Raw genomic sequence first — 23,703 nt, 5'->3', positions numbered from 1 at the left:
AACTCAAGAGGTTAATAATTAAAAAACAAAAGAGCTTTTTCATTTTAGCATTTCAGACTCAGGCTCATCATACATGACATCTCACCCAGAACAACTGAATCTAATAATTACTAACGGAATAAAACCAAACAACTTATTGGAGCTGATTGGGCTTTTCTTTTCAATGTGTATACTTTGCACAATATACATTCTTTTAATTATGTCTAAAATGTGCTGCAGGGGTTTTTGCCCCCTGGATAACATGAAACAACTAAATCACCAGATTTTTTTTTTTTAATTCCAAATGACACCAGTGTTGCAAAGTCAGAATTTTAGAAAAGGGCTTAACAGAGGGCCATGAGACATGATAGGTGCTTAGGGTGCAATTTTAATACCAACAGACTGGAAAACAAACAGCGTAACCCAGACAAGACATGACATTGTTCTTTAGCATCTGTGTGAAGAGGAAATAAGATCTTTCTGGGATATGCTCCCGAGTCACAGGTGTGGAGGAGAAATACATTGCATTCTAGACTTACTGCACTGTGTGGAATATTCTGGTTTGGGGCAAGGAGAAGAGCATTTCCTTGCTTCTTACAATAAAAGTTCAGCTCACTTAACTCAGCTGGTGCTTTTGTTTCAGTCTGCCACAAGTGAACAGTAAAAAAAAAACATGAAGCATCCCTTAATCCTATGAGCCTGGGGTGTGCTGGCTCCTCTCACTGCATTCTCCAGCTCTGTTGCCAATGGAAATGAGAGATTGACCCCAGGCCTGCAACCACTGTTCTTTGCTCTGCCACTAAACCACTGAGCTGTTGACACTTTAATTGTTTTATACCAGGAGGAAACCAGTGTGTTGATGTGAATGCCTTATTCATCAGAAATTACAGGCTTCACATTTTTAATGAACTGACACTCCTAGTCTAATATATGCAACCACAATGAATCAAGAGAAGCGTATAGTAATGAAGTTTTCTAAATTATTGCAGTTGCTCTTTAAAAGATGTGATGGTATTTCAGAACTCCCAACACTACAATTAGAAAGTCTGTCTGAGTTGTGTATTAATCGAACAAGTTTGAGTTATGAAGGACACCAGTAAAGTAAAGGTAGGACTTATTAATGTATATTTTTCATTTTCCTTTTACATGTATAGACAAAAATAGAGACATGAGTGAAAAAAAACTATTTATAAAGTACCTAAGGCATCAATGTATGAAAATGTCCAAATTATCCCCATGGGCTATGTTTTGAAAATTGCAAACCTTGGAAAGAAGCTTAATTTCTATGTCATCATTTGTCCGGAACATTGAATGTTTCTCATGGGTGGAATGAAACATTTCAATGTCAAATGTTACAAACCTGATATTTTGTGAGAAGTCACTCAGTCATTTGAAAAACCAGCTGTATTATCTGATTTGATGGCATCCTAAAGAAGGCAGCTATTTACCCCACAGACTTCACAGTGGCAGTTCAAGACTTCATGTATATGAAACCTGGGACTCTCCACCCAAAGCCTCCAACACCTCCTCGCTGCATATATAAGAAATCCCAGACACCTAAGCAGAATATTTAAAGCCTTTTACTCCACCACCCTCACCTACCTTTCAGCTTTTTCTACATCTCTGACTGCATCTGTATCCTGACAGGCAAACACGTGCCTGTCCCATTGGCCAGTCTATATTTCCCAGAGTTCTTGCCTATGCAAGAATGCCCTTCTTCCTCCCTTTCTAGGCATTAAACTGTTACTTACCTTTCAGTTATTCCTCACTGCAGTGGCAGTGAGGATAGCACTTATATTTTCCATGTAGACTTATAATTAGTTGTCCCAGCCACCCACCCCCTTCCAAATCTTGAGCCCCTTAAAGACAGTGGTGGTGTGTTAGTAGACGTTTAACAGTTGGCTCTCCAGAAAGACAGCAGAATAGTCCTGATTGGTCATGTTTGTCTATGTCCTGTGGTGTAGATACTCCCATAATGGCTGATTTCAAGGGTGACTGTGTTTAAAAACTGGCGACATTGCAAAATTCCTGAAAAGTTTCACATTCACATCTCTTGAGCCACGTCAAGTGAGTTCCAGAACACCACTAGAATCCATGTTTAATAGACCCTGTAGTACTCTCCTCTTTTACCCTAAATACTGCTTTGCTTAAAAATTAGATGTTCAGTAAATGTTTCCTGAATTAATGTAGGCCTAAATTAATTGATGCTGTTGCTCCTTCACCACCGATAGAGCAGGGTTATTTCTGGCAACACTTGTACTTCTTGTCATTTCAGACTGCTGACCTTAGCCATCTCCACCATACCACACTGCACAGGCATGGGTGAATTTAAGTACATGGATTTATTCCGAATTGTGGTGAGGAACAAGTTGATGGCCTTAAGTTCAACAACCTCATCAGAACAGAATGTGATTGACTGTGATTTCAACAAAAAAAACAGAGAAGAAAGCCTAAATCACAGAGTCAGGGTTTTGTGTCTTCCAAGGAGATAAGTGGAAAATCCCTGTACAGTCTGGGGAGTTGGGAGGAGAGAAGGTTGTTCGCTCAGTTCCCATGTTATTTTCGCCTTTTACCATTCTTAGTGTCTCACATTTGTAAAACTTTCGTGACTCACATTTTCAGATTGGAGTGTCAGCATGCTTTTCATTTTAGTTCATGTGATAAAGTGCCAAACCTTGTTACCTCTGTTTTTATAATAAACTTGGAAGTCACTACTGTGCATATTAATCCCGTTGTTCCTATGGTAACTGGCTTGTTCCATTTTGCTCCCCCATTTTAGAATCAAAAGTTTCAAATCCTAGGCCAGGTGTGTTGGCTCACTCCTGTAATCCCAGCACTTTGGGAGGCCAAGGTAGGTGGATCACTTGAGGCCAGGAGTTCAAGACCAGCCTAGCCCACATAGTGAAGCCCTGTCTCTAATAAAAACACAAAAATTAGCTGGGCATGGTGGCATGTGCCTGTAGTCCCAGCTACTTGGGAGGCTGAAGCAGGAGAATCACTTGAACCCAGGAGGCCAAGGTTACAGTGAGCCGAGATCACACCACTGCTCTCTGGCCTGGGCAACAGAGAAAGACTCCATCTCAAGGAAAAAAAAAAAAAAAAGTCCCAAATCCTGGAAATCTCCTTAGTCCAGACAGAGACAGCTGGTCACCCTAGTTCCTATAAAGGTTGTGGGTTCTATCATGACTGCTCTGGTATTTAAATCTACAATATACCTCCTATTGCAAATATTTCAGGAGACACTGAATCAGTGACTAAAAGGATTAGAACTTTGAGTTCCCAAAATCTATTCTCTTCCAAACAGGACCTGTCTTCAGAGATCATGGTTCTATATTTCAGGCACTTTTATTAAGTGAAAGAATACATGGGAAAGTACTTTGGATAGGACAAAATGCCACATGAACACAAAATGCTGGTATTTATTTCTTATAATGGTATACATTCCACTAATTATGTATTTCACAACTCATCTTGGATTCTATAGAAATATAGCAACATGCTATGGTGGGATAACTATTATCGAAATACTTTACCCAATTATAATTTTGTGTGGCATTCGTGTTGGAGGGCTTAGCATGTAGTGCACAGAGTCTTAGCTTCCATGGATGAATATTCAGTGATTTGTCCTGGGTTGAGCAGGCGTTGGGTTCACTGGCGTTGTTGTGAAACAGCTACATGGGAGAGAGTTGGAGGAAGGCAGCCCCCACCACCCTTAGCTTGGAGTTGTTGGACCCTCCTCACTGTCTGCAGACATTTCCTGGTGGAAATGATGTGCTGTAGTGGCATCTACAATGTGTCACTTCATGACACTGTCAGAATATGTCCTCACAAGAATAGACATTTCTGCTGTAATGTGACATCTGCATTCCTGCCTGTGTTCAGCATAATACTACAGTACAAAGTTTCAGGGCTTTTGTGGTTGTTGGAGGGTGGTAAAGTAAAGGGCAGTCCACTTCAAATATATTCAGCTTGATAAGCACAGCACTCAGAAAATCAGTAAAAGTAAAACTACTAACAGAGTTTACAGGTGAAAGAAGCTTGATGTAAAGGTTGAGGCTGCCCAATTTTGGATGAAAGTGCAAAATGCTCAAGGATCCAGGAAGATGGTACAATAAACAGTTAATTCCAAGACAAAGCATGTAGCCAAACCAAGCCAAAAGGAAGCATGTGGGGTAAATAGAAAGCATGTGCTGTGTAGTACTGCAGGTCTCTTGGGCTTGCATGCACTATATTTATGTATCTTGCTCATGGCTGCTGTTACTTGGTGACTCAAAATAACATTGGAAAGAAATCTCTCATGAACTAGCATTACTTCTGGTTCATGCTGACATCATTCTGTATTAACCAAAATTATATGTGATCTAATTTATGCTACAGAAATGAATATTTTAGTTTTGCAAGTTTCTGCTAAATTAGATGGTTCACAAAACAGGTTCAAAGTTGTAGGTGATGGTATGTTTTGAATTCAAAACCCTAAGCATGAAAAACTGCTTCAATATATTGGACAATAATACCAGACAAGTTTTAATTTGGAAAAAAATCCACCCAAAATGGAGTCACATCTCCTCTCAAATCTTTTAATTAAAATCAGACATGAACCCTTGTGTTTCTCTGACTATTAAATACTTGGTTTTTAGCAGTTTTATGAGATTTGTGTATGTGTGTTTTAAGTTGAGAAAAAATGCACTCACTGCTGAGTGACTTTGTATTTGGTTTATTTAAATATAGTTTAGTAAGACTGTAATATATAAGGAGGGTTAAGGGTCAGAATCCTATTTAATTAACTTATAATCACTTGGGATTCGGTCACTTGTAAAGGTATGCTGAACAAATAAGGCTTCGAATAACATGAAATCTTTGAAAAGAATATGCCACCTTTGGTGAAGGCTTTTCTATTAACCGTGTCGTTACAACTGTTTCAATGAACTGCTTCAGACCTCCCAGTTTTTATTTATTTATTTATATGATATGTTTAATGTTTTTAAAAAATGATATATGTATATTTTTTTTTTACCAAAAAAAAAGATTAAATGTGGTTTGGTGTTTCTAAGAAGACCTAAATCAGTACTTTTTCCTTTGCTGAGACAGGACTGAAACAGGAAAAAATCCCAGAATTGCCATTCTTTTGTCCATGTGTGTCTAAAATATGACCAGTGTTTTTCATTTGCATAAATCTGACTTAATAAACAGTCACACCATTAAAATAGAACATTCTTTTCAATCGGGGCTAATTACACATCATATAATGCCTGTTCTTTAATGAGGATTTCAATAAATGTTCGTTGATAATGATGATTATTAAAATGATATGTTGTCAGTCTTCTCATATGAGAAATGCTTTGTTTTGAAATGTTAGACTTACAGCTTTGCCTTAAAAAATTTTAATTAAAATCACCACTTTGGCATGAAGCTTAAAATGTGCAAAGTTGCTGCAATTAGTGCATTGTGCATCCATATGGATGTTACTAAACAGCTTTCACTTAAAGGATTTGGGCTATTTTGTATGATGGGCCTTCTGTTAAGCTTAAAACAAAGCCCGTCTATCTGTGCATTCATTTTAATTAATATTCTCTTGCTGGTCTCAAAGATGTGTTCTCTTTTAGGGGGAAGAAGCATGATTATCAAAAATCAAAAATAAGTTACAGAAGTAGGTTTGACTAATTTTCTACTTCCTTCTGCTTCATACCACTTCCTCCCCCCCACCCCTTCTCAAGGAGCCTCAATGCAGTGTGAGAGAAACGAAAACACTGATTTCAGATATTCTAAAAGAAAACCTGTATTTCTAGCCAAATTATAACACATTAAATTCACTCAAAGAATAAGGAAATTATGCTGTCCCAGATTTTCTGAATTCAGTATGAAGTTTAAAACTAACCACTTTGAGTCCAGCATCATATAAAATCTATAGGATAAAATTTGACTATGTGTTATAAATATAAACATGTGTATGCATATATGTATTTGATATTTTTAGATTTGTGCTTGCCTAGGTGCTTAGGGTTTAACAACCTTATTTGTGGACTTAATTATCTATAATAGCAAATGCTACTTGAAGATGAATTAGATACAAATATTTATTTTGTTTGTTTTTCTTGGTATTTTAAGCAAAACCAAACTCAAAGTGGCACAGTCTTATAAGTCTGTTTTTTTTCTTTTTCTGGGACATTGTTCATGTGAAATCTTCATTAAACTCTTTTGTGTGAGTGTGTGTGTGTGACGGAGTTGCGCTCTTGTTGCCAAGGCTGGAGTGCAATGGTGCGTTCTCGGCTCACGACAACCTCCACCTCCTGGGTTGGGTTCAAGTGATTCTCCTACCTCAGCCTCCCGAGAACCTGGGATTACAGATGCATGCCACCATGCCCAGCTAATTTTGTATTTTTTAGTAGAGACAGGGTTTTTCCATTTAGCCAGGCTGGTCTCGAACTCCCAACCTCAGGTGATCTGCCCACCTCAGCTTCCCAAAGTCCTGGGATTATAGGCGTGAGCCACTGCACCCGACCTTCATTAAACTCTTAAAAATAGGCTAAATGTGAAAAATTGCAAAGCAGAATTATAATTTATCAGAACATGTGGGTAGAATAATTCATCCAACACGTGACTGGAAAGGCACAAAATCAGTAAGTGCACTATAGAACACCACCATGGTCCTGTTTTTCTCTTTCATTCTAGCATTAAGGAAGCCCATTCCACATCCTCTAAATATGGCACAGAGATATCCTAATTTTTCCATTATTGCCTGGATCATTTATTTTTATTTCCTTTTTGAAAGTATGTAATTAATTACATGCCCATCTTTAAATGCTTCCTTATGTATTGATATTTTGAATTCTACATTTGAGAAGGAGGTTGGAATTAGTTTTATTCTAAAGCTAATAGATAAAACTAGATTTGGTCAAATGATAATCTTTTTTTTTTCTTGAAGAGAGCCTAAATGTGTTAAAAAATTTTATGCTGTCTTTACTGTTATGAGGTAGATTTCATTCTGTCAAATTTTAGTATTTTTTTCCTTCTCTGTTAGGCATATTTACAAAGCAGTGTCCTAAATAGAAATGAGCGGATTACCCTACAGCTTCACATACATCCTGGAGAATATCCTGTTCACAATTTAGGCAATGAAAGGAAAACCTACAGTTGTTTTAATTTGGAACCAAAACAATCACTTCTCTCTAGTGAGGCTTAGCAGGGGGAAAATGTGCCAGAGTTGTCTTGTAGAAAAAAGAATACTTTGAGGAAGGGCAATGCAGCAGAAAAAAAAACACAGTCAAACAAACGCAAAACCTTAGAGTCTGTAAATAGGCCAGTGAAACGCAGACCACCTGATTGCATCGAAGCACCCTGAGCAGGGGTCCTCAGCGATGCTGTCCCTCCAGCGTGTAAACTGCATGCATGTGTGTAGGGGTGTGTGGTTGTATGTACACACAGAGATTTAACAGGGAGCACAGAGGGAATTAGAAAGAGCCTGGCTCGTTTTTAATTTTGGTCTGTTTGCTTGCATTTAGCACTTAAGGGCTTCTACATTCAGTTTGTTCAAAAGAGTGATGAAGCACTCCTTGCTTATGCCTCAAATCAGAAATGCATGAAGTGCAGCTGCAGAGATAATACATTTTCCCCAAAGGCTTTGGCTGAGCAAATTAGGTGTCAATGGGGTGCCTGCGCAGGCAGTACTCTCTCTAATTAGTCTCTTGAGCCTAGTTGGTGGCGGGTATGAGATGATCTAATCAATTGGTCTGTGTCTGATGGTTCGTGTAAAAATCCTACCAGGCAGACTCTCTCCCACAGGTCACCCACCTGCACAGCGGGACTGCTCATTTTCATTTTTCATCTCCTCCATCACATGATGCTGACAGTTGGTTTTAAGAAAATTGAATCCAAAAAATATCTAGTTCATAGGGCACATGGGTCAGAACAAAGTTGCATTATGGGTACCAGCGATCCAATTAATTAATATTTATAGCCAAGAAGCTCTATGTAGATATTTCTGAATAAGGATTTTATCAATCAAATCCAATTTCTTGTTTAAAACATTCATTTCTAGAGAGAAAGAACATTGTAAAAGCTGAAAGCAAGATAAAAATGGCATCCATTAATCTTATGATTTATATACCTATGAGTGGCTATGCACATAGTTGAGCTTATAATTCATATTCACTGTTCATTTGTATTGTGCATGCTACATAGTTTAATAAAGGTAAGGAAAGATTTACATTGCTATTGCTATTATATTTTGCTTCCCTGTGATTGTAGTATACCCTCTATCCCTCTACCTAAATCCCCATTCATCAAATGTATGATTGCATTTAGAGTTTCTTAACAATTTTCCAGCAAAAACTGACCTACCTGATACGTACTCATTGAAAATTGAAGCTAATGCTACTCAAGGAGGAAGAAGGGACATCCCATGCTGCTGGCGAACAGCACCAGGCAGGGTAACCGGCATAATTTGGGGCATTTGGAGTCATCTCACAGAGATGGGAAAGTGTCTACCTCCCTTCTGTTCTCATTATTGGCTCCTTCCATTAAATGTTTGAGCCCAAATCTAAGTAATGGACTTATCGTAATCACTGTGTTCACCATTTATTATCCAATTACTATTATTATGTATTATCCTTTATTATGCAATTCTGTTTATGCCCTAGGTTAGGCACATGTGATTCTCCTAGAGATTACACTCAAAGAATCAGGACAAAGGCAAGAACAAACACCATCAATGTCTAAAAAACATCTTAACCCAACAGGATAGTAAATATGCCATTGACTATGGTGACAACATAGTTTAATGTTACATGAAATCAGATGTACTGGAAATCAAATCATTCCTTTCAAATATAATGTCATGGAGTTAAAAAAAAAAAAAAGTAAGTTTTGCCTACAGGAAGGTGTTAATCCTACCAACCATCCTCAGGCTAGTGGTATATCTGTGGATGGCCTGCTCTGCATGCAGCTCTGTGCTATTTCACAGGCCTCGCATTTGCCTTTAGTGAATGTGCCATAGGGAACTCTATATCTGAAAACATGTTCCACCTTCAAATCTTCAGATTCTACATTTTCCACCTTTATTCATTCAATAACTGTATATTGAGCACCTGAGCCAGGCGTGGTCTGTGCTCTGGGGACACAAGAGTCAACAAAATCAAGCTTAATCAAGAACACACTGATGCCACCTGTCCCCTGATTGCTCCTTCATATGAAGTGTCTTCACACCTTAGGAGGGACTAAATGAAGTCTCTGGTTCAGGAGGTCAGTGTAGGTACCAAGTCTCCATTCTGTTGATTAGAGTGGTAAAAGAGGGGAGAGCCAGGAAGGACTACATCATTTGCGTATAGTTATAGGAACTCCATGCCTGGGCAAGCAGATGTCAGGACAGACCTATGGCTCCCATTTAGCTGGGGTGGGCAGGCTTCCAGGAAGAGCTGGAATCTCAATTACTGTTTAAAGTAAATGGAAGGAAAAAGACGCTTTTATCATCTGCTTAATAAAAATGTCAGCGCTGATAGTGGGGTTGAGGATCAGGTGAGGATACCTGTGGACAAGCGTGCTTAAAGTACTGTAAGGATGACTGCTCTCTCTTCTCGGTTTCATGGACCTCAAAAAAGAGGCCAATGCCTAGATCAGAATGCATAGTTACATGGAGCAGCATGTACAGCACATTCTTTCTTCATTTCCCTGAAACAACAAGGGTAGGCTGGAGACAAAGGAGGTTGTTCCCAGGTAATTATTTTTGCTAGGGTGGTGACTTAAGAAGAGGTTTGATAAAGTCGTAGTTGCACAATCAAGCAAGGCTGAGGAGTGGTCAAATAAGCCTCATGGACAACTGCCCCACAAGCAGCAAGGATTTGAGATAATAACTGAGGAGGTGGGGTGCAGGGGTAGCAAAGGGCCTATGTGTGGTATCCATCTACCCCCCAGGCCTCTCCTAGAAACTTAAGGAAGGGCATTTGTTTACCTTTGGCTCAGTAATTGAGGACAGAGAACTCTCAAGAATAGAAGGTTACCCCTACCTCATACCATATACAAAACTTCACTCAAAATAGACTAAAGATATAAATGCAAGGGCTAAAACTATAAGACTCTTAGAAGAAAATATAGGGGTAAATCTTTGTAACCTTGGATTTCACACTGGGTTTTTACATGTAACACTAAAAGTATAAGCAACAAAAGAAAAAAGAGATAAATTGAACTTTGCCAAAATTTAAAACTTTTGTACATCAAAAGACACAGTCAACAGAGTAAAAAGGCAACCTATGGAATAGGAGAAAAATTATAATATCTAATAAGGAATTAATATCCAGAATGTATAAAGAACTCCTACAACTCAACAACCAAAAGACAACCCAATTTAAAAATGAACAAAGGACATCTATAGATATTTCTCCAAAGAAGATATTCTTATGGCCAACAACCACATGAAAAGGTCCTCAACAGCCTGGGCATGGTGGCTCATGCCTGTAATCCCAGCATCTTGGGAGGCCAAGGCAGGCAGATGGCTTGAGTCCGGGAGTTCAAGACCAGTCTGGACAACATGGTGAACCCCTGTCTCTACAAATACAAAAAATTAAACAGGCATGGTGGTGTGTGCCTGTAGTCCCAGCTCCTTGGGAGGCTGTGATGGGAGGATCAGCTGAGCCCAGGAAGGTCGAGGCTGCAGTCAGCTAGGTCTGAATCACTGCACTCCAGCCTGGGTGACAAAGCAAGACCGTGTCTTAAAAAAAATAATATAGGGACAAAAAAAAAAAAAACAGAAAAGGTGCCCAACATCACTAATCATTAGGGGAATGCAAGTGCAAATCAGTTCATACCCACTAGGATGGCTATAATTTTTTTTTAACAAACAAACGTTTTGGCAATTGGAACCCTTATACATTCCTTGTGGGAATGTGAAATGGTGCAGCCATGATGGAAAACAGTTTGGCAGTTCCTCAGAAAGTTAAACATAAAATTTCCATGTGACCTAGCAATTTCACTCCTAGATATATACTCAACAGAATTTAAAACAGTGTTTAAACAAATAATTGTACATGAATGTTCCGAACAGCAATATTCACTGTTAGTCAAAAGATGAAACAACCCAAATATACATCAACCAATGAATAGATAAATGAGCTGTTGTATTCCTACAACAGAATATTATTCAACCCTAAAAAATAATGATGCTACAACATGGGTGAACTTCAAAAACATCGTGCTCAGTGAAAAAAACTAGACACGATGAGTCACATATTGTATGATTCCATTTGTATGAAATTTCTAGAATAGGTAAATCCATAGCGACAGAAATGTTAGTATTAATAGTTGTCAGGGCTAGGACAAGGAGAGATAGGGAGTGACTACTTAAAGGATATAGGATCTCCTTTAGGGGTGAAAATGCTTTGGAACTAAATAGAGATGATAGTTGAACAACATTGTGAATGCACTGAATGCCACTAGGTTGTATTCTTTGAAATGGTTCATTTTGTTTTCTATAAATTTTGCTTTAAGAAAGAATGGAAATTTAACATGCCAGAAACTCATCGTAGTAAGTAGGGGAAATGGGTAAAGGGTGGGGAGGATGCTATTTCAATGGTTCCTGAGTGTAAGAGTGGAATTTCTGCTCTCTGGTCAAGGTATTGCTAGGTTGTTGCTATGCAGGGGTGATGTCCTTGATGCCACAGCCTGTGTAGGCAGCAGCAGGACAACTGCACTGTGAAGTCTCAAGGACAAAACCTTTGGGATCAGACACCATCCAGGGTTCCCTCTGCATCTGGGAAGATGATTCTACAGCCTTGTAGATGGGGACACGAAGGCCTCACCAGGCCTTAATGACCAGCAGCTTCTAAACATAGCTAAGGAACTGGTTCTGGAACTCAGTGCAGCTAATGAACTGATCTTGGCTATGTGCCTTGAACCTGGGAGTGTTTCTACCCATCCTGGCAGGGCATTCTTTTCCCATCCTAGAGACCCAGTGAAAATGCTTAAGGGCCAAAAAGATGTATGGAAAGGGGCAGAGTGAAGCTTCCCTCTTTTTGCTTGAACAATTCGCCCACAAGTTGTTGCTGTTTTAAGGAAGCATTATTGGAAACACGAAGTCCTATACAGGATGTCGGGAAGAGGCTGCCAATTCAGGTCACACTGGCCAATTTTCATTCTGCTGAAACTGAAATAATGGTAATAGGCAACGAAGAAATTATATACAGCTGAATTTTTTTAAAGCATATACGTGATCCATTTTTCTATTTCATGTTCATAAAAATGAGCATGATGATATGTCCTTTTAATGGTCTGTATGATGCTACAGGCACTTAATTAAGATCAGTATTACTACTAATGATTTAGGGAAGGAAATTTGCTGAATTTCTTCTTCTCTAAATAATCCAAGAGGAAGATAGACCAATTGAATTGGTGGATTTAAATGATTTTAAGAGAAGAAAGTGTAGTCAGAACATTTGTTTATTGTATTAGAAGAACTTTTTGTTTAAGGAGACTATTCTGCTTCATATTTATGTGTTTGGAGCAGCTGTGGGGAACATCAATGGGCTCACTTTGGACTGACCAATTTTGATGTCTCATGCAATTTAGGAAAAATTGATGACGTAGATTTTTTATATAACAATTTTCTCTTTTCCTCCTTCTAGGATTAAGTTGTCATCATTCTGGGAAGAAAAAAAAAAAAAAAAAACATTAATGAAGTGGCCAATAATATGAAGGGAATCTTGGATCAGTTTTCTTTCGCTCCCTGTGGTGAATTTCACTCACAAGAAAGTTGAAGCTGGCAAGACCCTGTTTTCTCTGCAATTTATTTAAAACCTTGCACGCATTTGGATACCTTGTGATTTCCAAGAACTATGTGAAGATTAAGCTTTGCTTACTGATACATGGCATGTGTTCTTTTCAGTCTTTTGTGTTTGATTTTGTTTGATTTCCCTCTGCAGCGCAGCGTCTCTGTAAAGGTTTTTATGCTTTCACCAGCCATGTCTTAAATACATTAAGACAACACATTTGGTGTTCACACTTCTTCAGTAATGTCTGTACTTGAAAGCCACAGAGTGGCATAAAACAATGTGTGTTTTCTTTGAGAGCAGTGCACATTTTGCAATCACTAGGAAGGAAATTTTCTGCTAAAGCAAACCTCTGTTCTTTGACTTGACAACTTGGCCCCTGACTGTGGGGCCCCACCTGTAGCTTACCTTTTGAGAACATTTGCAAATGTGGTTTTTTTTTTACTTGGAAATAACTGCACATTTATATATAGGATATTGGACTGTGCTTAGCATTTTCAAGCCACATAGCATGACTGTTTTTTGAATAGGTTGAAAGAGAAAAAAACAATTATCAAACATTAAGAGCAAAGACAGGGATAAATTGCTTATGTTTCAACTTCTGGAGATTGAGGTAACTGTGTCTGGGTCTTGTCCACATCTTGTTTTTTTCCATCCATTCTGTTACACTTTGCATTTTCTAACTGGAGGAAAGAGTGAGGAACAGAATGTTTTAAACCTGGTGCAAAAGAACTGTATCTGTTGGATGAGCCTTGAAAGCAATCTTGGCTGGTTAAGGCTTGCAAAGTAAATTACATAGTTATCCAGTTCACGGTTTGCTCAGTTACAACAAAGCACCTTTTTAAAAAATTACATTAAAAAACATTCCAAGCCATTGGAAGACATCATTGGGTTCCTTACTTTAAGACATCTCCTGGAATAACTGTTCAAATGTAGATTTGAGAAGCAAGGCAGGAATCTTGCTTTAAAGATGGAAAGGGAATGGCCGAGCTTCCCTTGTTCAAGGAGTTGAGGGACCTTGGAGGATGCAGGCGAGTATGTGACACTGGGGAAAAGTGGACCAGGCAGGTGTTTTGCTTTGATCTGGAAGGAGGGCTGCCTGACACAGGCCAGCTCCCAGTGGGGCAGGCCTCACTGCAGAATGCCCAATAGTACTGCAGCCAAAGGGACAGTTAGGAGACTTCATCTAAAGCGTGAAACCTAGCTCCTCTGCACACAAATTCCTGCGGAGATACCTTTGTGTACGTTGTCTTACACGTTCCTGTTGGTCAGAAAGAAGGAGAGAATGAGTGAGTGCTTGAAATGTGTCATACTTTTTTAGGATCAAGACTAGGAATTAAGAGCCAGGTTGAATAAGCCTTTTTCTGAGAGTTGGGTGAGGGTAAAGCTTTTCTATAATCAAGCTCAGTACACCAAGGAAACTGGACGTAGAACTCCTAAACTTTAAAATGGTACTGTCTCCGGAGTGGAGTATGGGTTGTTATGTCAAGGTCATAGTTCATCCTATCCAGATGTAGCATTCATTGTAAACTTTTAAGCACTAAGCAAGGAATTATTTACTGATTGGTTTTAAAGAGAGCAGAAAACACCCAAGTGTAGAATGTCTACTGTTTGCTACCTAGAAATCTTTTCCATTCCTCCTTCATACATTCCAACCCACTGGAAGTCTTTAGAGGTATTTTAATTTAAAGTGTACTTAAATTAGGATTTCTTAAAAAAATATATAGGGAGAAAACTTTACATGCAATTAAAAATGGCCTTTCCTGTGACTTGTTTTGAATCATTCATTTGGAGAAGAGGCATGACTTTTGTATTTCACTAAGTCTAAAGCAAGAGCAACTGATAGTTAAATGTTGCTTTTTAATAAGGTTTTGAACTTGAAAATTTGAAAATATTTAATGTTGAAAGACTTCAACTAGGACTATTAGAGATGCATGTCCCTGTAATAGGCAGCTTCTTTGGAGAAGTGAAATATAATTCTGATCAGCGGAGGGAAAATTCTGTTTTGTTACAGAGACATACCTCTCACAAGATCAGGAGGTTTTGAGTACCCTATACTTGCCATCCATACAGGAAATCCAAAGCTTGGTTCTCTTTCTCTCTCTCTCTTTCTCTCCCACTCTCCCCCACCACCTCCAACCCCTCTCGCTCCCTCCCTCTCTCCTTCCCCTATTTGCAATCATGTTCTCCCTCAGTTTCTCTTCTCTTCTGCCCTCTTTGTGGGCAGTCATGAAAATCAATACAGACTGTGTTCATTAGCAGATTTATTATTCTATTAAGAAAGCGCTGGAATGTTTTGTAAGATTATTTTTATAAGAAGGAATATCTTGAACTCAAACAGATGGTAAGAATAGTACAAACACCTTAGCACATCGCTGCACACACAGTATTCTGAAAGGAGATTTGACCCTTAATTTCCATTTTCTTAAAAGAACAGTTTGGTTGATTTTAAAATATACATAGGATGTGAAAAAAAATGTTTGCAGCGCTCAGCAAAAAATAGGGGACATAAGACAGGGTGGCTGTCCATCCACTGATGCAGGGGTGAGAAGCGATTTCTACCTCCCAAGAGTGATTAGAAAGTTTCCAGGAGCCCTCCAGACTTACAAAGAAAGTGAGGCCTCTTGGTGTCCATTCCTCGGTGTGTATATGACAGCCAGTATAATCAGTACCTTTGGTTATGCATCTATATAAGATACTCATCTGTGAATATTATTGGTTTTGTAATCTTTGTTATATAAGAGGATGTTTAGGCTGTATATACTGGGGTAGATATTGCCTGCCCCCTATACATAGGAATATGCTGCATAATTGCGCATAAGTTCCATCTCCTTTACTGGCTTGTAGGTAGAGGAAATGTATATGTTATTGCTTTGTAATTTTCTCATACACCAAAAACACACAGAAAAAATCAATAAAATAAGCAATCTTCTATTCTCATTCCTTTTCCCACAGCAGCATATTTTAGAGGCACATACAAAACCTACATTCTCTAGTTGGGAGTGGATTTTTTTAATTTTCCTTTTATCTTTTATTATTTTTTGTATGATGCACTGAGATGTGTACTTTCTAACAGGGGATTGGTACCTAAGAAATGTGTTAGCATTATTCAGAAAACTATTATACTTTCAAATGACATATAGTAAGGAGAATGGAATAATACATGTTGCCTATTTGTTACCAGTTGTAATTTGTCTGTATTATGAAAGATGTAATGGTTTGTCAGCTGTCACTGTTGTTTTCTTGTAACATGATATGGAATAAAGTATAGCAGAATCTCCATACCTGTTCTTGGTACATCTTCTTGGTGGATGCCCTGTAAAACCATATACCATATCAAAGAAACATTGTCATAAAAACCTCTTGGACACAGTGAAATTAAAGAAAAAATACACAATATGTAGGAATGACTGAGTTAGCTGGAATGGTTCAGGAGTCTGTTAAACCCTCCCCTTTCCTTGATTTGCTGTGCCAAATTTATGTAAAGGAGTAGAGGCCATGAAACAAATCCGCCACCTGCAGGGTCTTCACAGTTCTCCCAGCCCCTTCCTGATGTTCACACATGTCACATGTTCTGCCCATCTCTCATGCATCTGGAGCCTTTCTGGCTTTGTTCAGCGACAGGCCTATTTACCTTTTATTGGCTCCTTCTCTATTTTTTGCACATATTCTAAGATGAGGTGAGTAGGTTACCCTCCACTGAATACAAATCAGAGCTTCAGCATGCAGGTATTGGGCCAGAAGCATGGCTGTTCATTCTGAACTGAGTGTACTTCCCTGACCACCACGTAGGGGGCGTCTCCTCCTGAAACTGCAGGGCATTCTTGGGATCCCATGTTTGGATTGACAGTGCCAACCTGGGAGGCCAGTTCCTTTTCTATCATCATCTTCTCCTTCTTGTCAGATATGCCATAATCTTAGGCCCCCATGATTTGATAAATAGCTAATAATGTCCATGCTAGGTATTTGATGATTTAAAAGGCTGAGCGCAGTGGCTCATGCCTATAATCCCAGCACTTTGGGAGGCCAAGACAGGTGGATCATCTAAGGTCAGGAGTATGAGACCAGCCTGGCCAACATGGCAAAAACCCTGTCTCTACTAAAACAAAAATTAGCTGGGCATGGTGGCAGGCACCTGTAATTCCAGCTACTCAGGAGGCAGAGTCAGGAGACCCACTGGACCCCTGGAGATGGAGGTTGCAGTGAGCCAAGATCTCACCACTGCACTCCAGCCTGGGTGACAGAGAGACTCTGTCTCAAAGAAAAAAAAATGTGTTCACAAATTCACATTCCATGTTAAGAGGACCCAGGATTCCAGGCTTTCTTCTGGGCAGACCATTACCCACCAGGAGCAGCTACCTTATGTTTTCCTTACCTTGCTCTTCTCTTGAAATCTCTGTGATTTCAGTTTATAAACCCTTCACACAAAGCCAAACATAGGTGTACTCAGCCGATGCATATTTCTCTCCAGAAAAGCTCATGAGAACGACCGCATCTTCATCCTCCAAGTACTTCTTCTGTTTCCCCTGAAGCAGGAAATCGTCTATGCCAAGGCAAGTGTATTTCCAGACAGTCGCTGCCGCTACTACTGGATGCTGGAACAGGAGATTGCACAGAGGTAGACTTCACAGCAGCTGAGGTAGAGATAATAGGCACATTTCTTAGTTAAATGGGAGCCATAAATTACCCTTGAAACTGATTATAATTAATGGAAGTGTGAAAATAGTAACTTGTTCCAGGGAGTTGTTTGAAGGGAGCAAAATGTATGGCACTGTTTCACCTCCTAACAGCTACAGTAGCTCGTAGGCTCGTTGTTGAGGTCACTCCCAGCAGCCTTGCAGCAAGCTCACATTTTAGAGATGTAATCACATCAGCTGTTAATAGAAGAAAGAAGGGGATGGAGGGTAGGTATCTACAAGAGGCCAAAGAAACACCTTTGAGAAATATTTTTAACTTTTTTAATGTGGCAGTAGAAATGTCAGGCATCGTCTCAGTTCCATAATTGCCCGATGTTCCTGTCATTCAGTGGGGCCTATTCTAGCTCTGCCAGGTTGAAGGATGTGATGTGTGCTCACTGAGGCAAGCAGTTCGAGTCAGGAGGGCGGCACTCCTATAGTCGCTGTTGGCCTCCAGAGTAAAGAGAAACCAGAGGGGAAGGTGTTGGAGCAACCTTGTGCCACTGGGTTAACATGTACAGTTGCTGAATAATGGCGGGCATTGTAAATCTCTGCAATGAGAACCCTAGAGTGGCCCAGCAGCCTGCTGCTACCAGTGGGTGGTGGCGTTATGGGCATTAGCTTTGAGCAGCTTATATAGCAGAGGGGGCTAGGATAAAGGACACAAATCAGGGAAAAACTGACAAGATTAAAAAAAATCCAAGGCCTCGTATTTACTGTTCATCCCCCACGCTCTCCGTGTGCTATATTGTCTGCATTGAGTCATGCTGAGAGAGAGCCAGGCACAATAATAGCTCAGAGCAGCCTTGCAGCCCCGGAGCCATCCTCTGCTGATGGTGCTGACTGTGCTAGTGGAGAATGGGATTCTGATAGAGCTGTCTTTTTTCTCCTTCCCTGCGAGACCACCAATAATTATGGAGGGCATGCTGCACAGATGGGGTAAGGGTTCCCTGTTGGGGTGTATCCTGAGAAATGACCCAGCAGGGGTCCCTGCAAAGGTATGTGGCACACAGCCTAAGGTGTGCCTGCCTGAGAGATGCAAACAATGCCAGGGAAGTCCAGGGACACATGTTTGAAACAATGGTGCAAGGGTTTAGAGAGGTTTAAAACCCTTGAACTGAGCTTATAAATCATACTACAGTGCGAAACAATTACTCTTTTGCCCCCTCTCCATCTTCAACGAAATCTCATCACTGGGTACCTTTCTTCCTCAAAAAAGGCTATAATCCACTAAGATCCCTGGGAAAAGCAGGCCAGTCCTGCACCATCTTGCTTAACATTTGGGAAATTCAGACCTTCATGTATTAATTCCCTTAGCCCCCTGTTTCTCAGCCTTGACTCTCCTTTGAATCACCAGGAAGTTTAAAAAAACAACCCCACCCCAGACCATTCAAGAAATATTGTGGGTGGGGGGTCTGCTTGGAGAAATCAACAGGTGATTCTATTGTGCAGCCAGCGTGAGAACTGCCTGACTCTTCCTTTCCTCCTGCCTGTCTGCTGCTCCAGGGTGAGGGTCAGGAAGTGTTTCTATAAGGACTAGCCAGTGAATACCTTAGACTTTCCCGGCCGTACAGTCTTTCCCAGCTACTCACTTTGCTGCTGTAGTGTGAAAACAGCCATGTACAATACATAGATGAATGAGCAGGGATGTGTTCCAAGACAGCAATTTGTGGACACTGAAATGTGGGTTTCATGTAATTTTTACATGCCACAAAATATTGTTTTTCTTTTGATTTTTAAGAACCATTTTAAAGTGTAAAAACTATTTTAAGCTCACATATCTTATTAAAAAATACAGTAGGCAGGAATTCACCTGGAGGCTGTAGTTTGCTTACCTTGGTTTACAACACAGCCCTACTAATGAAGCAGGCAAGAACCACCCCTAACATTTGCAGGGCCCAGGGTAAAAGTAAAAACGAAGGCCCACACACCATATGTTTAAATATTTTAAAATATATATCCAACTAACAAAGTGCTAAATCTGTTCTGTTCTCTTACTTTGACAAATATGCCTTTATAATGAACTTGAAGGCCAGATTCACAGTTAGATGCAAAGTTCCTCACCAAAATGTGGCAGTACAGAGGGAGCCAGTGCAGCTTGAGACTGACCCACTTCTTTTCACTTCCCATCCCCAGCTCCATCCATGATGTAAGGGCCACATATGCATGTGTGTGGACATCCCAGCCCCCACATCTCCATACCTTCCTCAAACAGCTTCTCTTTGGCCAGTGGGATGAGGTACATGCCTTCAAGAGGGTGGTTTCAGGGAAGACTCCATCTGCAGAGAGTATGCCAGAGTCATGGGTCATAGGCATCTGGAATATATGGAGGAGTGGAGGAGTTAAGTTCCTGTTGGGCATAGCACTAAGGATTCCTCATTCTGTGGAGAAGGGCTATGTCTGCAGCAGGCTGGAGCTAGGCCACTTGATCATAGAAACCAAAATGGGGGTCCCTTTTGCCTAGGTCTAAGTGCACTAGTGGTGAGTGGTAGAAGCCCAATTAATAGCTTCAGTGAGCTTTCAGGTCCCTTGTGTGTTTCTTTGGCTTATTCCACTCCAAACTCATTAAAACAAGCCTCATCTTAATGTGAGGCACAACCAAGGCAAGGGAAAACAAATTTTTTCAGAATCTCTGTTAAAATTAAAGGATCTGACCTCCAATCAGTCATGCACTGGAAGCAGCTGCTACCAGTTCATAAAAACCAGTTCTAAAATGTTTAGGAATTTTGAAAGCCAGTCCTAAATCATTGACAGCTTGAAATCAGAAATTGGCAAACTCTGCAAATCATGTTTGGATTTTGTTATTGTTGTTTTTGAGGAGTTTCCAGAACACCACTACCTCTCAGCCCCTTTCTTTCCCACCTCATCTCCCGTGCCTCCATGTGCACATCCTCTGCCCTCACCACGCTGAACTTCCCACAGATCCCCGGATGTTCCAGACCTTCTCATGCTGCTGTTCTTTTGCACACACTGTTCTCTCTGGAATGCCCTTTCCTGTTTTTTTATTAAATTCCTATTGATCTCTTTAAGATCTTTTTCAAAAATTATCTCTGTTGTAAAACATTCCAGAACTCCCCTGAATCAGTTTCTCCCTCCTTTATGTCCCCACGTCACTTTGAATTTTCAATCTCTGTATCCTCAAGCCTGAAAATGGTGCCCAAAGTGTAGTAGATGTTTAGCCATTTTAAAACAAATTAATCAATTATTAAAAGATAATGCAGATTAAATAAGAGTGAAACGGGACTATTTTCTTTCTTTCTAAGAAAGAAACCTTTCTTAGAAAGGGTGTGGTTGAAAGACTTCAAACAATGTGAATATACTATATGTATATCATATGTAATGCTACGGGATCATATGCAAGGTAAGGCCTGGCTCTATGTGGGAGAAACCAAAGAGGAAAGAAAGATGTCTGCTTGTCCTCTCAGGAGCTCATGATGCACAGAGGCAGTGATTCCTACACCGGGCTGACTATCAGAATGGCCTGGGGAGCTTTCTAAACATTCCTGCTGAATCGCAGTGGCTGAGGCTGCAGCCAGATGTGTATATACACTTCAGATTTTCCTCGAGTGATCTTCTGTTGAGACCCCACATGGAAGCTTAAATATATAACCTCCTAAGTGGCCTGTTAGCCTCCATCTCAAATCCCCTCTCTGTCCTCTCCACCTGAAGACTCTATTCAAATTCAAATCATTTGTGCTGTATTCTTGCTTCAAACTTTCAGTGGCTCCTTCTCTCCCCTGTAGTGAGTTCCAAGCTCTGTAATGGCATTAAGCCCTCCACCTCACCCTCAAGATCTCCCCTTCATTCCTCTCCATTTTCATGCCCTCTCTTTGTCTCTCTGTCTTCTGGCCTCGGAGAATGCTGCGTTGTTTCCACTCCTTTGCTTAGCTTATACTTACTTTTTAATAATTCCTTCTCCTCTCTCTTCAGGTGGCCACATCCCAATGCTACTTTGAGACTCATCTTCTGTATCACCTCCTCCATGAAGCTTTTGCTGACAAGGCCCCTTCCCCTGGGTAGCTGACCCTTTTTTCCATTTTTCCCTCTCTCGTTCATAGAATTTGAAAGACCTAAGTTTTGGGTTTTTTTTTTCTGGACAAGACCAGCTAGACCACATTGCACAGCCCCCTTGCAGGTGGAGGTGGGCAGGTGGCTGAGTTCTGACCCATGGAATATGAACAGAAGTGAGTGCAGCACTTCCAGGCCTGGCCTATGAAGCAAGTATCACATAATTCCCATACTCTTTCCCTTTCACACCAACTCCATCCAGGTGAACATGGAAATCACATGTTTAAGAAGATGGGGCCACAGTATGGAAGAATTACTGCTTGGAATTGAGCCACATTACAATCTTGAAGAGAACTTATATTAGCAAAATATAAACTTCCATTGTAGATTAACTGTGAAAAACTTTAAAAATTATTCTACACTAATGTATTCAACAAATGATTATTGACTGCCTACCCCATGTCTGAGGTGTTCTGAGTGCTGGAGATATGATGATGAACAACTCACAGTGGAAATGAGAATTTATTAAAAATGCAATGCATAATTTCAAGTCATAAGAGCTGTGAAAAAATTCTGAGTATTTCTACTATTGCACTTTTTTTTTTTAAAGACAGGCTCTCACTCTCACCCAGGCTGGAGTACAGTAGCAGGATTGTGGTTCACCACATCCTCTGCCTCCCAGGCTCAAGTGATCCTCCCACTTCAGCCTCCCAAGTAGTTGGAACCAGAGGCACACGCCACCACAGCCAGCTAATTCTTGTACTTTTTGTAGAGACTGGGTTTTGCCATATTGCCCAGGCTGGTCTCAAACTCCTGGGCTCAAGCAATCCACCCACCTCAGCCTTCCTAAATGCTGGGATTACAGAGGTGAGCCATTGTGCCTGGCTAACACTTTTAAAATTTGATTATAGCTTCCTTTTATGTGCCTGCACACTAGAATCTGAGATTTTGAGGGAAAGTAGTGGATATTTTCATCTTTCTATGTATAATTCGATAAATGTTGATTAAATGAATGTAGTTACAAGGTGTAATGTGGCAGAGACAGTGAAACATAGTGCAAAGGGAGAAGAAAAAAAGGAGGATGCCCCTTGTACTGAAAGTAACTAGGAAGGTTTAACAGAGGAAACGGCTTCTAAGCAGAGCTTTGGAAACGGATTACCATCTTAGCACATACCCTACTGAAGTAGGGAAGAGCATCACACTAGGATAAAGGAACAACAACAATAAAAAGACATAAATATGAGAAATACAGGGTATTTGGGGACATTGAAGCACTCTGCTTAGGCTGGTGTATAAGGTGTGTAATGAGGAATAAAACTGGGCCATGGAGACCCTAGGATGCAGGCTCTAAAATGTTTGAATTTCACTCTGGATCATCGAGCAAAGAAATTACATGATCTAGCCTCTGCTTTGGGACCAATCTTTTTGGCCTAGGTTGCTTACCATTTTTCATTTCACCAAGCATCTGTTAAGTGCCTTCAATGTGTTAGACATGGAGCTGGGCACTGCAGGTCATGAATTGGTGAAACACTGCCCTTCCCTCACACTCTAGTTGGGAAAGACAACTATGTAGACTTTATTGAACTATGGAACTATTATTTCAATGCAATAATTAAGTAAATAAAATTTACAGAAGTAGTACAGAAAAACATATGATATTTTGCTTTTGTTCTGGGGCAGAGGTGGGAGTGGGGGGATTATCTTAGAAGGACACATGTGAGCTTTCCAGAGAACATGGGCAGGCTTTCCAGACAGACAGAGGAGCAAATGCAAGCACACAGGGGGGTGAAACACCATGTAAGCCCATCATGTAATTTGACCCTGATTCCAAGATTGCACACTAAAAACATCAGCGTTTTCAAATTTTCTCTATCAAAGCTATTAATAAAGAGTATAATTCAAGTTATCGCTCAGCTTTGAAATAACAAAAACACCTTCAAGGGAATTCTGCACACTCCTTCTTCAGAGCTTGATCTCCTCCCCCTGATTTCCCCAGGGCAGGGTTTTTCTGATTCCCTTCAGGACCCGGAGTTCCCTAAGGGAGTAAGACACCTCGTCTTGTTCATCTCGTTTCTGCAGCTTGCACAGCACGGTTCAGGGCTCCCCAGATATTTGAGGTACAAAGATATCCACATATCCACTTTATGCACATAGAAAGCACATAAAGAGGAACCTATATTAAGTGAGTTTTCCATGTGTTCACAGAGCAAAACAAAATATGAAATTCCCAAGTGTTTCCCATTTTCTGTGAAGTAGTGCATGGTGTATTAAATAAATGCACCTCTGAT

General features: G+C 40.2%; 1 protein-coding gene across 7 annotated transcripts in view; it reads left to right on the top strand.

Annotated features, from left to right (window-relative positions):
- CDK14 (cyclin dependent kinase 14) overlaps positions 1 to 16,015 on the top strand; it is a 602,339-nt gene extending 586,324 nt beyond the window's left edge. For all 7 annotated transcript variants that reach the window (XM_032253088.1, XM_032253082.1, XM_032253085.1 and 4 more), the window contains one exon: positions 12,588 to 16,015. The gene's annotated coding sequence lies outside the window, so the exon portion shown is untranslated. The remainder of the gene's footprint in view (positions 1 to 12,587) is intronic.
- Positions 16,016 to 23,703: the final 7,688 nt, after the last annotated feature.

The sequence above is a fragment of the Sapajus apella genome, unplaced genomic scaffold (genome assembly GCF_009761245.1).
Source record: "Sapajus apella isolate SASKATOON/1434 unplaced genomic scaffold, GSC_monkey_1.0 scaffold81, whole genome shotgun sequence".
In the NCBI taxonomy this organism is placed as follows: Eukaryota; Metazoa; Chordata; class Mammalia; order Primates; family Cebidae; genus Sapajus; species Sapajus apella.
The sequence above is the reverse complement of the archived record's forward strand: the minus strand, read 5'-3'. Positions and strand labels throughout refer to the sequence as shown.